At 47.1% G+C, this 11,749-nt stretch overlaps 1 long non-coding RNA gene across 2 annotated transcripts in view; it reads right to left on the bottom strand.

Annotated features, from left to right (window-relative positions):
• Positions 1-243: 243 nt before the first annotated feature.
• Positions 244-11,749, bottom strand: part of LOC114811342 — a 50,222-nt gene continuing 38,716 nt past the window's right edge. The window contains exons 1-3 of one of the 2 annotated variants that reach the window (XR_003759029.2): positions 2,384-2,551; positions 1,920-1,990; positions 244-496 (exon numbers count right to left, since the gene is read on the bottom strand). This is a non-coding gene — a long non-coding RNA (uncharacterized LOC114811342). Of the gene's footprint in view, positions 497-1,919; positions 1,991-2,383; positions 2,552-11,749 lie in introns of those variants that run through there. The other variant, XR_005659917.1, reaches the window with a different exon arrangement.

The following is an 11,749-nucleotide window of genomic DNA, read 5'->3' as shown; positions in this document are numbered from 1 at the left end:
GGAAGTTATCAATGATTTGCACAGTAGCTTAATTATTTAGTATGTGGTACTCTGAGTTTGTATGAAAAAATATTTTGTTCTCCATTCCAGATTGCAAATCTGACCAGACTGAGTTAATCACCCCTTGATCGAGCAAGTAGTTGATAAAGTAGTCAGCTTTTTAAATCATCTAGACATTCTTTACAGAATCGTGTCAAGGGTGTAGTTGTTTCTCCTGTTGGTGGGTAAATCATATATAAAATATTTTAAAATGGTCATATTTTCATAATCCATTTATTTTACAGAGAAATTCAGAATATATTTAGGGAAAGACTACATGGTTTGGAGCCGGGTGTGCAAAGTTTAAAGTCTGGTAAATATACACATATCTTGATGAATAATAGAATCATAATCTGGGTATATTTTTTCCAGTTAGTTCAGGTTACATTCTATTCATTCTCATTAGTCCTCACACCATCCTTTTGACTAAGGTAGGTGACAAGTATCTTCATTTCACCTTAAAAAAGGAAATAAATAAATTGAATTTAGAATTGTCACATAACCAGTGATGCAATCATAATCCAGATTACCTGTGACCTGAACTTTATTCAATATTCATGATCCTCTTAGAAAAGTGATCAGACAAACCCAAGTATGGTAGATACCTATTGCTTTCTATACAACAATGATCTTTGAAAAATTTCCACCAATGTTAGCAAACACATTATAGAAATTGTGGTTGGTATTATGGTAGTTATGGAAAGCAGCATGGCCTAGAAGAAAAAGCACAGAACTGGAAATCTGGGGACCTGGAGTCAAATCCCCAATCCACCTGTCTGCTGTGTAACCTTGGGCAAGTTAGTTACTCTGTGCTTTATTTTCCTAAATTGTATATTGGGGATTAAATATTAGCCTAGTGAGCTCCATGTGGAACAGGGATTGTGTCTGATTTGATTTATTATATCAATCCCAGTGCTTGGCATTCATTCATTCATTCATTCATTCATTCATTCATTCAATCGTGTTTATTAAATGCTTACTTTGTACAGAGCACTGTACTAAGCACTTGGGAAAGCACCACCCCCCTTCCTGTAACGCCTGCTGGTCAAGTCCACATGGCCACTATCCATCAAGCTCAGCTGGCCACTTCCACATTGCCCCCAATATAAACCATCTGCTGATCATGGCCCATTCGCCCCCATTCTACATCATGCACCAGTCACATCTGCATCTCCCCACTCCTTTAATATCTGGTGGCCAGGTCCGCATCGCTCCAGTCCTTCAACATTTGCAAGGCATGCCCACATCTCCCCTGGACTCAGATGGTACTCCCATTGAGGGCCCCAGATTCCCACCCCGAGGCCATGTCACCAACCCTCGCCCACCTTGAACCTGCTGGTCTCATAACCCTGGCTCCAATTGCCCCCTCCTGGGGAGTCTTCCTGCACCCCTCTGCCCCGACCCCAACACTCTGTCTCAGGGGAACTGACCAGTTGCGTGTCTTATAATTCTGAACCTCTAAATGCTCCACACAGCTGTCAACCCAAAATGTTCCCTGCAGCTCCAAAACATAAATGTTACGCACAGACTCAAACAATAAATGCTCCCTAGAGTTGAGAATCCTAAAAGCTACCAGCAGCCATGAACCCTAATTCCTCCCAGCAGCTATGAGCATTTGACCCCCCAAAAGCAACTGGGGGAAACGGAGCAAGAGGAAACTGAGGCACAGAGAAGTAAATTGATTTGTCAAGGCCATCCATCAGCCAGGTGGAAGAGCCAGGATGAGAACTCATGTTCTTCTGACTGCCAGGCCTGCCTTCTATCCATCAGGCAACCACACTTCTCTGTGGTTACTGTGTGTCAATCACTTTACCGAACACCAAGGTAGATGGATGCCCTATAAGTACATTGGGTTAAATCCCTCTCGCACTTGGACTCACCACCTTCCCGATCGGCAAATGTAGAATCTCTGCTGGTGCCGACCTGCCAGGCCCGCTCCACCATGGTGGCTCTGGAAAGAAAGCGACCGACCGGTGGGAAAACCTGCCATCAATGGGAATAGGCTGTGGCCCCTCGCTCTCAGCCACTTTACTCCCTCCCCATGTTGCATTAGTCGCCTCCGGGACCGACACTGTGTCGTTTCGTCGCTTCTGATGCGTGTAACCGGGCCCCTCCACGCAAATGACACTGATAAACCGGGAGACCCGAGGGACGAAGACCGGCCCTGATTCACACCCAGGAGTGCCTTGCCAGTGCGCAGTACAGTGCTCTGCCCACAGGAAGCCCTAAATTGATACCCTCCCCTGCCCAGTCGCTCCTTCACAGGGAACACTGGGCTGGCTTTGGAGAGTGTGGAGCAAGACCCTCCACCAACGCGTCAGCGTGAGGACCCCGCCCAAGGCACCTGGTCCCCATTTCCAGACTCCCCGCCCAGGTTACACCCAAGCACCCGAGCCCACAGACGCTCCTCAGCAGGGTCAGGGTGAATCACGGACTCTGTGATTAACGCTAAGTCAATTCAGATAGGTTCCACTGAACCAAATCTATCCAGCCTAGTAGCCATACAGTTTCTGGTTCAGCTCTCTCAGACTGACAGGGCTCAACGGAGCTGGGAGGCTGAGAGAGGGAGCTTCGTCACCATAGACACCATTGTTGAGGAAGGAGGCGAGAATGGGGGGAGATATTATGAAAGGGGAGGGACTTGCCACGAGTGGGCGGGACATCACCTGACCTTGGGCTCAGACATGTGGCCAGGGTCAATCGGGCCCACCGGGGACGGGCTAGTGTGTCCAAGGGAGGGGTCGTGGGCCCAGAGTCTGTGTGGGGATTAATAATGTTGGTATTTGTTAAGCGCTTACTATGTGCCGAGCACTGTTCTAAGCGCTGGGGTAGACATAGGGGAATCAGGTTGTCCCACGTGGGGCTCACAGTCTTAATCCCCATTTTACAGATGAGGGAACTGAGGCACAGAGAAGTTAAGTGACTTGCCCACAGTCACACAGCCGACAAGTGGCAGAGCTGGGATTCGAACTCATGAGCCCTGACTCCAAAGCCCATGCTCTTTCCACTGAGCCACGCTGCTTCTCCAACCGATTTCATGATGTTTCCAGGAGAAGGGGGAGGTCCACAGTGTCGAAGGCAGAGATCTAGGAGACTGAGTATAGAATAGAGGCTATTGGATTTGGCAAGGAGGAAATTGTTGGTGACTTCAGAGAGAGTAGGTTCTGTGGAGTGAAGGGGGAGGAAGCCAGATAGCAGGGGGTCACGGGGAGAACTGGAGGAGAGGAAGTTGAGACAGCAGTTGTGGACAACTTGCTCAAGGAGTTTGGAAAGGAATGGTAGGAGGGAGATAGAGTGATAACTGGAGGGAGCCATAGGGTCAAAGGAGTGGCTTTTGTAGGATAGGGAGACATGGGCATATTTGAAAGCACTGGGGTCGAAAAAACCTTTGGAAAACAAACAACTGAAGATGGTGGTCAAGGAGGGAAGAAGGGAGGGGCCAAGTGTTTTGACAAGCTGCAAAAGGGATGGGGAGGAAGCACAGGTGGAGGGGGTGGATTTTGAGAGAAGACAGGAGATTTCGTTTTGGGATCCTGCTGGGAAATTCGGGAGAGTGGATGAAGGGGTAAAAGAAGCAAAGGACTAGAGATGAGCAGCGGAGATTTTAGGGAAATCACACCTAGTCACCAAGGATCTCCTTGCCAAATCCATTGGCCTTTACTCCTTCCAAATCCTCCTCGACCTCTCAGCCCCTTTAGACACTAAGGATCGCCTCCTTCTCCCGGTAACACTATCGAACCTTGGTTTCATGTGCTCTCCTGGCTCTTCTCTTATCTGTCTGCTCATTCCTAGTCTCTTTCTCGGGCTCCCTCTTTGCCTCCCACCCCCTTACGGGACCCCTTACGGGTCAGTCTAGGTCCCCGTCCATCCTCTATCTTCACCTACTCCCTTGGAGAACATTTTCACTCTCATGGCTTTAATTCCTTTGTCCACAGGGATGATTCCCAAATCTCCCTCTCCAGTCCTGATGTTCCTCCCTTTCTGCTGTCTCGCATTTCCTCCTGCCTTCAGGGCATCACTACCTGGATTTCCTGCTGACTCCTCAAGATGAACATGTCCAAACCAGAATTCCTCATCTTCCCTTCCAAACGCTGTCCTCGAGCAGATTTTCCTGTCACCGTAGACAGCATCACCATCGTTCCCATCTCACGAGCCCATAACCTTGGCAATATCCTCAACTCATCTCTCTCAGTAAACCTATATATACAATCTGTCACTAAATCCTGTCAGATCAACCTTCACAGCATCACTAAAAATCTGCACTTTCCTCTCCATCCAAACTCTGCCATTCAAGCACATACCTTCTCCTGCCTTGACTCCTGCATCAACCTACTTGCTGAACTTCCTGCCTCCTGTCTCTCTCCATTGCAGTCCAGACTTCACTGTCCTGCCAGAATCATGTCTCTACAAACCATTCAGTCCATGTCTCCCCACTCCTCAAGACCTCCAGTGGTTGCCTGTACCTCTCCGCATCAGATAGAAACCCCTTACCATCAGCTTTAAAGCCCTTCCTCCTACCTCACCTCCCTACTCTCCTACTACAGCCCAGGCCGCAAACCTTGCTCCTCTAATGCCAACCTACTAATTGCCCGTCGATCTGGTCTATCTTGCCCGAACCTCTTACCCACGTTCTGCCTCTGGTCTGGCAATTCCATTCCTCTTTATTTCCAATAGATCAGTGCTCTCTCCACCTTCATACACTTACTGAAGGCATATCTCCTCCAAGAGACCTCTGACAAAGCTCTCATATCATCTGCTCCCACTCCCTCCTACAAGCCCTGACACGCTCCCTTTATTCAGCAACCCCCACCCCCAGCCCCACAGCAATTATGTCCAAGTCTCTAAATCACTTATTTATGCTGATGTCTGCCTCCCCCTCTAGATTGTAAGCTTGTCATGGGCAGTGAGTGTGTCTGCTATATTGTTATACTGGACTTTTCCCAAAGCTTAGTACAGTGATCTGCATAGAGTAACAGCTCAATAACTACTACCGATTGCCCTGGCCCTTGGATTTGCACTCTTCCTTCCTTCCTCCCTCTGCCCCATAGCCCTAGACCGAGGACTCCCTGCTGTGCAGTGCATACCTAGGTCAGGGAGCCTTTTAAAATTCCTTGGTGGAGAACCACCCCGGTCCACCAGATCCCAGGCTAAGGATCTCTCTGGAAACTGTGGATATCATTCAGTCCAGCCCAACAAGGAAAGGGTGAACTGAATATTTTCTTGGGGGAGGACCCCTAAGAACCATATTTTTTCTTGGGAGTATACCCCATAAGAACCAATACGGGGATGGACCTTTCAAGAACTGATCTGAGGGAGGACCCTTCAAAAACCATATGGGGGAAGACCCCTCAAGAACCGAGTAAATTAGAGAAGTTAAGGAACATGTTGGACTCCTATCCCGATCCCACTGCAGCATACCATCATTATTATATATGTGAGTGTGAAAGATTTCTGGCCAAGCATGAGAGTGGAAGAAGGGGAATATGCTGGGCCACTTGTCCCGACTTCACTTAAGTGTCTAAGTATGAGAATCTGCCCCAGGTATCTGAATATTAATCACTGCACCATGTCGGTAGCTATAGTAGTGGTCAGGATGCCGAGACCCTGTCTGTTAGCTGTCAGAAGACTCAATGGGGACCTTTCATCTGGCTTACCCAGAGAAAAACTCCCTGCAAGCAGCTGTGATAAACCGCTAAAATCCCTCGATACCCCTGGTCTCTAACTCTTTCCTTTTTTGCCCACATCTTATCTTGTGAGTCTATTTTGTGTGTTTGTGTGTGATGAGGGCGGGAAGCTCTGAGGAGACGCCCCATAAGGGCTCATTAGCTCAGTCTATGTATACCATTATCTAGGTGCTTGACATCGATATACATGGGACGATCCAGAGAAACAGTTTCTGGAAGGAGGATCCTCTTTGACTTTGAGAATTTGACTTAGATTCAAATTCAAAACTTAAAGAACAATTCAAAGTAGCTGAAGAACAGGGTTTAATAGTCTTTTTACCACCTGACTGTTGCCTCACCCCAACTGCTCGCCTGTACTGTCAGCCCCCAAACATGAGTATGATGAGGATGAGAACGAGGAAGTTGTTCTAGTCACCATCTTCCTGCCTCTGCACCTTCCTTATTCCTCCTCCTCCACTTCCCCCATCCATCCCTTCACCGTTCTCTCCCTCTCATGAGGGTCTCTGGGTCCTCAGACCAGGTAAACATGGAAGCCTGGCAATATGTCCGTGAGTCGCCATATGTAATTCAAATGAAGGTAGGCACGTGGGGGCAAGGTGCTCCATCTTTTCCCCTAATAATGATCTCAAGTGGACAAAAAGAACAAGTGTGAGTCCATGTCCTTTGGACCCCTGGTCATTTTAGAGTCCTGGTAAAGAATGGCCTGGCATAAAGGAAAGGTCAGGAAGGTTTACGAAGGAACTTGCCCTATAATTCAGTGCTACAACCCTGAATGGGCCAATATGAACCAGCTATTACGGCTCATAATTTCTCCTGACATTCGAAAAGAATTATTCGAGGGGTCAAACTGGTCCAAAGGACATAGGGCAGATCATACAGACCTTGAATGCGATCGTGAAGAGCTGTTAGGTACAATCATCTTGGTCCGTCAGCCTAAAATTGACTTGTCAGAATTTAGTAACTGTAAGCAAGGGAAAGAAGAAAGTCCTGGGGCATATATGGAAAGATTAGGCAAAATTTCTGAACAGCATTCAGGTGTACCAGTTACTAAAGCTGTGTGCCCACAAGCCTTGGGGGCCACCATTGTGGAAGGCCTAACTGAGAATCTCCAAGTCCAGCTAAAGTTAATCTATAATAATAAACTATGTATATACTGGCAGGCAGAATTCCTTGAGAAATTAGTAGAAGTAGCCAAACACTGTGTCCTCCAACCAGGAACAAAAGAAAGAAGAGTAAGAAGCTAAGTCGTTGACCCTACAGGTTCAGGCCCATCGGCGAGGAGAAAGTCAGGCTCTGAACAGACCCAGCACATGGCCTCATGAGGTGTGCCTTCTGCCCCTGCCTCAGAGAAAAGGCTCTAAAGGGCCTTGTTTTTACTGCGGCCAAGAGGGTCATTGGAAGAATAAATGTCCCTTTAACCCAACAAAAGGTAGGAAGATCCCCTTCACATTTTCCTGGGAAAATAGCAGCAGGAATGAGGGTACGGGGAGCAGGGCGAGGGACTTTCTATCTTCATCCAAATACCAGTAATACTTACTTCTTGGGGCCAAGCAGTTCAATGCAACATAGTGAGAAAGATGCTTCCCATTTTACTCGATACCTGAGCCGGTTGCCTCTCCCAGTTGCCCCATTTTCAGGGAGCACTATCACAACTGGAGCAGTTAATGTTCCTGTAACTGCTGGTGTTACTAAATCAATATAGGGCTAGGAGAGTTGGTAACCCAACACCCCTTCATCTTTAGTTCAGTAGGACTCTACCTGCTGGGGAAACTTGGTTGCTTGCTACAGTGCACCCCGGAAGGGATTCTTATGGATCTCCACTGCCCTTACCAAGAAATATCACTTTTCTCTGGGCTACCTATTGAGGAGAAGGTACATTCAGATTGGAGTCCTGTTCTTGATGCTTGACCTCTTTCTCTGTGGTCAAGCCATCCTAAGGAGGTAGGTTCGGCCATCGCCGTGCCCCCTGTATGGGTAATTTTAGATCTCCAACAAGCCCCTTCCTCAAATAACCCAGCACCCTATCTCGCCTGAGCATGAGCAGGGCAGAGCTACAGGACCTCATAGCCATTAGGTCGGTGGCTCCCTGATCATATCTTAGCTGTTTTGAAGGTGCTTCACCTTTCAAGCCCAACATAAGCTCGTTCTTTTCTTGAGATGATGGGTTACTGCTGCCAGTGGATCCCATCCTATTCTGAAAGGACCAGGCACTGCAGTCCCTCGCTCCTGGTCCCCAGGAGCCGATCACGTGGGCGGCCAAGGCTGAATTCTCTTTTACAGATTCGAGGTGGCCCTCTCTGTCGTCCCTGTTTAAGGATCACCTGATTTTTCTAGGCCAGTCACCCTGTTTTGTGCCAAAGAAAACACGCTGCTTACCCAGAATCATGGAGATAGATTTCCACGACCCCTTGGTTATTATAGAGCCATCTTTGGCCCAGTGACGGCAGCCTTCCTGCCATGTCTCTGTGCGGTTGCTGCAGCCGCCCGTGCAGTGGAAGCCCCTGAGGACCCAGTACTGGGACATCCACTCCAAGTCGCTGTCCCCTATGCCGTAGCCACACTTCTCTTGTGTTTGCACACCTTGCTCTTTTCTACAGCCAGGCAGATTAACAACAAGATTCTCCTCCTGAGCTCCCCCAATTTAACCATCACGTGTTTTTCTATTCTAAACCCCTCCACCCTGTTTCCAACCAAAAATGAAGCGGGAATCTCATGTTGGTGAGGCTGCCATTAATCCCTTAATAAGACCACGCCCAGATTTATAGGACCAGCCCTTGCTAAACCCTGACCTCTTGTTTTTCGCTGATGGCTCTTGCCTTCAGGATGATCGAAGGCAACACAATCAGACTATGCAGTCTGCTCTGAGTCTGCTATTCTGTAATCCCAGTTCCTGCCTCCCCTTATTCTGTACAACAGGCTGAGTTAGGTGCTCTCACTTCTGTCTGAATTCTGGCCTCCAGACAGAGCCCAATAATCTATACTGACTACTGTATGCCTTTGGGTTTTTGCATCATTTTGATTCCCCTTGGCCACAATGAGGTTTCCTCACAGCTCTGGGAACCCCTAGCCAAAACAGTCCCTTGCTGCAACCCTTTTAAAGGCAATCATGGTGATGCCCATACGGACAAAAATGGGGTGGTGGACTCCATTACGAGGTTCTGGGTTGCACACAGGATATCACATCTAACTAACCTGTATGTCTCAAGGTGCCTAATATGGCATCTACGTGATGTAGGGAAAATCACCAAGGTTCCCTGCACAGCACACCCAGCCCCTAGGAGCCCCTTTCTTAACATTCAAGTTGATTTTATTCATATGCCTAGGGTGATTGATTTGGGGTTTGTTTTGCTGATGATAGATACCGTTTCAAGATGGGTTGAGGCATTCCCCTGATGAAAGGCAGACAGCATGACAGTAGCAAAGTTGTTTTTAAATGAACTTATTCCCCAATTTGGCTAGCCTGCCGGTATCAATAGTGACCAGGGGACTCATTTTACTGGCCAAATAGCTGGAAATATCTGTATAGAACTAGGCGTAAAACCTATGTCCATTGACCTTATAAGCCACAGTCTGCAGGACTGGTAGAACAGTACAAGGAGACGCTGAGAAATAGATGAGTAAAATTATGCTCTGAAACTGGATTGAAATGGCCAGAATGCCTTCTCTGGGCCCTCTTTGGTCTGCAAAACATGGTTAGTGTTAAGACAGGTTTGAGCCCACATGATGTTCTGAACGGGAGGCCTATATGCCTCTCTAATGTCCTCTCCTGTGAACTGGGAAAGATGAAATATAATGCTTACCAAAGATGCCTTATTGGACTATTGTATTTTTTAAATGACTTCCTTAAAGCTTTACATTCACAGGTACAACAAGCACTGCCAAAGTCAGACCCAAACCAGAGCCACAGACTCGAACCAGGCAAGTCCTTGTTAAGAACTTAAGTCCTTCTCAGAGAAGAATGCCCTAGAGCCACAGTAGAAGGAGCTGCTATCTACAGGAACTGTGGAAAAGTGTAAGGAACAGCAGACCTGGATTTATGCCTCTCTCCTTAAGCAGGTTCCAGAGCTATCAGAAGAGGACCCTGAGGTCAGATGGACTTATGAATAACAGTGACTCTTGGTAGAAACTGCAGAACTACTGGGGTGTTGATATCCAGCAGAACCTCTTGTCACTATTCTAGCACTATTCCTTGGTTTCTGTAAAGTCCCTCGTGAACTCTTAATAGTGGACCGAATCATTGATTGGGTCACCTCTACAAATATATATATATATATATATATATATATATATATATAGGGGAGAGTATGCATTCACCTGGCCCCAAATCACTCGCTCCCACTCAGAGTGGCATTGCCTCTATGGCATCCAAATTTTATTTCCACATTATGAGGTAGAGCCATAGAAGGCGTAAGTGCCTTAGCCAAGTTAATAGAGGCAGATCTTAACCATATAAGTAAAGCCCTGAGCTTATTAAGCAAGGGAGGCCAGGCCACCCTCCTGGTTGCCCTGTAGAACTGTATGGTTTTAGACATGCTGCTTGCTGCTCAAGGTGAGAACTTGTGTTGTCCTTGATACACAGTGTTGTATGTACATCCCTGATAACTCAGAGTCTTACATTTCTCTCAGTTTTACAGTTCTCTCTGTCTTACGGAGGCCACGGGAAGTACTTGAAATCTCCCAAGATAGGGGAGAGCTGTGGTCTATTATCACGTCTTGGTTCCCCAGTGTGAAGGACAGGGCTAAGACCATACTCCAGTCTCTAGGTCTGGGAATCCTCATGATCCTGATGACCTGCGTTATTTTTTCTGTTGTTTGCACTTTAAAGTATTGCTGTAAAGGTGTGCAGAAGCCTGCTAATGCGGGTAGACCGGAAGGGATAGTTTCTGCAAGTCCTCGAGAAAGAGAAGAACAAAGTGACAGCCAGAGATAGAGATCCTAAGACTCCTGCAGATAGATCCCTAAAGCCTGCCTCATGTTGAAACCAGAGACCTGTCGCTTCAATTATTATGTGAAGGTAGGAATCCGGTGGGGTCGAGGTCATGAGGAGATAAGCTGCCTAAGTAAGGTCACAATCCCGATACAACTGGAAGGAAATTGACTACACAATATTCTATGGTGATGCCAGTAAGGCATCAAATAGGGGAAAGTGGAAACTTAGTCTTAACCTGCCTTACTTTTGTTTTCAGACTCCATTTTGCACTAATCTACCCTGTTTTCCTAAATCAAGATTCAGCCGCACCCTTCCTTCATTGTCATATTCAGCCACATCCTCTTGTCAGTTAAAAAAATCGGAATCCCATTTAACTGGATTCTGTTGTTGGAGTGAAGGAACACCACGTGCAACACGTGCACCACCGACTCTAGCTACCTCTTTTACCTTTCAGGGAGATGAGTTTGGGCCCGCTATTACGGCAGCGAACTATGTCAATCCTCGCTCATACAGATCTGCATAACGTACTGCAATTAAAAAACTTTATGCTGTGTTCCTGCGACTTCAATTTTTTTGGACTCGACACGTGCCAAGGACTATACTAGGCTCTGAGGTAGACAGAAAATCATCAGTTCCTATATTTATTTAATGGTATTTATTGAGTGCTCATTATGTGCAGAGCACTGTACCCTAAGCACTTGGAAAGTATAATTCAGCAGCAGATACAATCCCTGCCCACAACGGGCTCACAGTTTAGAAGCGGGGAGACAGACATCAGTAGCATCAATGTAAACATTGGAATTATAGATATATACACATCATTAATATAAATAAGTAGTATGATAAATATGTACATATATACACAAGTGCTGTGGGGCATGGAGAGGACAAAGGGAGTGAATCAGAACGATGGGGAGGGGAGTGGGAGCAGAAGGAAAGGGGGCGTAGTTTGGGAAGGCCTCCTGGAGAGGTGAGCCTTCAGTAGGGCTTTGAAGGTGAATGGGTGATTCTTTGGCAGATTTGAGTAGGGAGGGCATGCCAAGCCACAGGTAGGATGTGGGCCAGGGCCTGATGGCGGGTTAGGGGAGAACGAAGC

This window comes from Ornithorhynchus anatinus, chromosome 4 (assembly GCF_004115215.2).
Source record: "Ornithorhynchus anatinus isolate Pmale09 chromosome 4, mOrnAna1.pri.v4, whole genome shotgun sequence".
In the NCBI taxonomy this organism is placed as follows: Eukaryota; Metazoa; Chordata; class Mammalia; order Monotremata; family Ornithorhynchidae; genus Ornithorhynchus; species Ornithorhynchus anatinus.
The sequence above is the reverse complement of the archived record's forward strand: the minus strand, read 5'-3'. Positions and strand labels throughout refer to the sequence as shown.